This window comes from Octopus bimaculoides, chromosome 1 (assembly GCF_001194135.2).
Source record: "Octopus bimaculoides isolate UCB-OBI-ISO-001 chromosome 1, ASM119413v2, whole genome shotgun sequence".
Lineage (NCBI taxonomy): Eukaryota > Metazoa > Mollusca > Cephalopoda > Octopoda > Octopodidae > Octopus > Octopus bimaculoides.
The window spans coordinates 38,792,398-38,795,725 of record NC_068981.1 but is presented as its reverse complement, the minus strand read 5'-3'; the positions used below and the strand labels follow the sequence as shown (position 1 = coordinate 38,795,725).

General features: G+C 33.6%; 1 long non-coding RNA gene across 1 annotated transcript in view; it reads right to left on the bottom strand.

The window, feature by feature from the left end:
- Nucleotides 1–9: 9 nt before the first annotated feature.
- The window catches only part of LOC128249814 (uncharacterized), a 123,097-nt gene continuing 119,778 nt past the window's right edge, over nt 10–3,328 (bottom strand). The window contains exon 4 of the long non-coding RNA XR_008265937.1: nt 10–75. This is a non-coding gene — a long non-coding RNA (uncharacterized LOC128249814). The remainder of the gene's footprint in view (nt 76–3,328) is intronic.

The window sequence follows — 3,328 nt, the reverse complement described above, 5'->3', positions numbered from 1 at the left end:
TGGACAAATGTCATCGTACTGGGGGTTGATTTGTTCAACTAAAGGTGGTGCTCCAGCATGGCTGTGGTCAAATGACTGAAACAAGTAAAAGAATATATATATTTATATATCTATATATATGTGTATATATATATATATATATATATATATATATGTGTGTGTGTGTGTGTGTGTGTGTGTGTGTGTGTGTGTAAATATGTCAGTATATAAGTATATGTAAGTATGTATGTCCATGCGTACATATGGTGTATATGAATATGCATGTACATATCCAGAAGTTAGAAATTTAGAGAGGTCTTAGCTGAAGCATCTGACACGAAGAGGAGGAGATGGAGACATATAACACAGAGGAGAAGTGGAAGCTAATAAGCAACAACCTACTGAGGGTCACAAACCAAATGTATGACTGGTGTAAGACCTGGTCAGCTCAAAGGTGATGTATTGCTGGAATATGAGGTTGACAAAGCTTCATAAGTAAAAAGACTAGAAAATTGGTGACAGCAGAGAATTACATCAATATGTTAGGAGAGAAGCTAGGTGTAAGATTTATGCAACAAAGGAAGAGGTAGAAAGTAAAACGTTTGCTAATGTTCTGCAACATGAAGATCAACAACATGAGGTGCCCTGGATTGCAAGACAGTGTATCAGAGAGAATTAGAATGTTGTAGTGATAAAAGCAAATGTGTATGGATGGATACACTTAGTGATTCTGAAAAGAAGCATGAAAGTACAACTATGAATGGTTACTAACTATGAAGGATGAATGGGAAAAAGTGGGTCTTCCCAATGTGTCCCCAACAGAAGGACCAACTAATCTACTTGACAGCCGAATGGATAGGTAAAGCAGTGAAGGACAAGACAGATAAAGCCTCTAGCCCATCAGGAGGAACACTGCTGAGATACTTGAAATATCTAGTGGGGTACAATATGACCTAGTCAATTGTATATTTAATTAGGTTGTATAGGAAGGTGTCATACCTAATGACTGGTGTAACAGCATAAAAGTCAGCTGATACATAGGTAAAAGTTTAACTTAGAAATAATTACAGAGGTAACAGATTGGTGAACCTTGTCATGAGTGTTACAGAAAGAATAAAGGTTTGTTGTTAGGAGAAAGTTAGCCTAAATGAGCTGAAGTTCAGTTTTGTGTCAGGGAGGAGTATTACTAGTGCTATCTTTCTAGAAAGACAATTGCCAGAGAAATATTTAGCTAAAAGAAAGCCTTTGTACTTAGCTTTTGGTGATCTGGAGAAAGCCATCAAGAGGGTCTCTAGCCTGTAATTTGGTGAAATAGCTAGAAAGAGCTGTGTAAGCCATGTATAGGGGTACTGTTAGTAAGATAAGAATTAGCTTTGTCCCCCACTCTCTGTACCTACCACTAGGTACATCTCTATACATCATTATTTCTTTTCTTATCTATCTACAGGCTTTTCCTATTTTCTTAGCTGTTTAAAGACTTGTTACACTGCTTATCTCCATCCCCTTCTGTACTTATCATACCTTCCTTCTTCAGATATTTGTTTTATCTTCTCCCCAACAATAATATTGACCATCAACCCCACTTCCACCTTTGCATATCATTCACTACATTACCCCTATCTCTAACCACCTGACACTTTCCTCACACAATCCTATGAACTTATCCAACCACACCTTCCCATCCTCAGTTCATATTCTTTCTTATACCCACCTTCCTGTATCTTGAGAGTATGCTCCAATACAACCTAAACAACATCTCTATTTTCTTTCCAATTTAATTTCTTTATTGCCCACAGGGGACTAAACATAGAGGGGACAAACACGGAAAAACAAAGGGATTAAGTCGATTACATCAACCCCAGTGCGTAACTGGTACTTATTTAATCGACCCCAAAAGGATGAAAGGCAAAGTCAACCTTGGTGGAATTTGAACTTGAACTCATAATGTAACAGCAGACGAAATACTGCGAAGCATTTCACACGACATGCTAACAATTCTACTAGCTTACCACCTTATTGCACTTGGAATCATGCACTTGGAATCATGCACTTGGAATCATGGAATATTTGTGGAATCATGGCAATCCACAAGCCTTTTTCCATGACAAGATACACAATTCATAGATTAGTTAACATTTCAGAAACATGCCATGTAACATAACAAGGGTAATGTTTATATCTTTACACTGTAATTTTATGTAATTCTATCACACTGTTGTATTCAGTTTTCAACTTCCACTGGATATCAAAAGTATATAATATAAGTGTCCAAAAATATTACACAAGCAATTTTTGTGGTACTCTAGGGAGAAAAAAAAATGATGGGACACAAAAATGAAAGAGAACAGTTAGAGATGAGGAAATTGAATTATTACTTAGCTTGGGGTTTTTTCTTTACTTTTTTTTTTTTTGCTTATTTTGTTTTCTTTTTCTCTCTTTTACTGTCTTTTCACCACATTTTTCTGAGGAAAAAAACTTTCATTCCACTTCTTTCTCACATCAGATTTCTTATTTTGCGCAGAAAGGCAAGATTTAAGTTACAGGTTAACTGACTCCATTTTAGTTTTATATCACCCTTGGCACTTCCAATCTATGAATTCCTTCTATTCATATAAATCAAAATGATTTTCCATAGCTATTTTCCTAAATGTGTGTATGAAGGTAAATACACAGATACACTCACACACATACATGTACAGATATTATTAATACCTTTACCTGGGTGTGTCTATATATATATATATATATATATATAGAGAGAGAGAGAGAGAGATACATACATATATATATGTATATATATACTTATATATATGCATGTATTTGTATATGTGTGTGTGTATATATATATATATATATATATATATATATATATATATGCATGTATATACATATATACATATACATATATGCATATATATATACATATGTGTGTGTGTGTACACAAATACATAGTTACATATATAGTTATAAATATGTGAATAATGTATTTTTTAAAAATTAGTAGCATACAAGGGTCATTTTTAATGTTTTTCTTTAACTAATTTATGTTTCTTTCATCTCATCAAAAGCAGCCTAGAAGTTTACAGGTTTTACTATATAGATTACTGTAGGCTATAGAAAGAAGAATCCTCAGTGATTATCCCTACAAAATCTAAAGGAAAGATGATTTTATATATATATGTGTGTGTGAGTGTGTGTGTATGTGTGTGTGTGTGTGGGCGTGCATGCGTTTATGTGTGTGCGTGTAAATATATATATACATATATACATTTATGTATATATGCATATGTATGTACATTTATACATATATATATGTATATATATACATACATATATATATATATATATA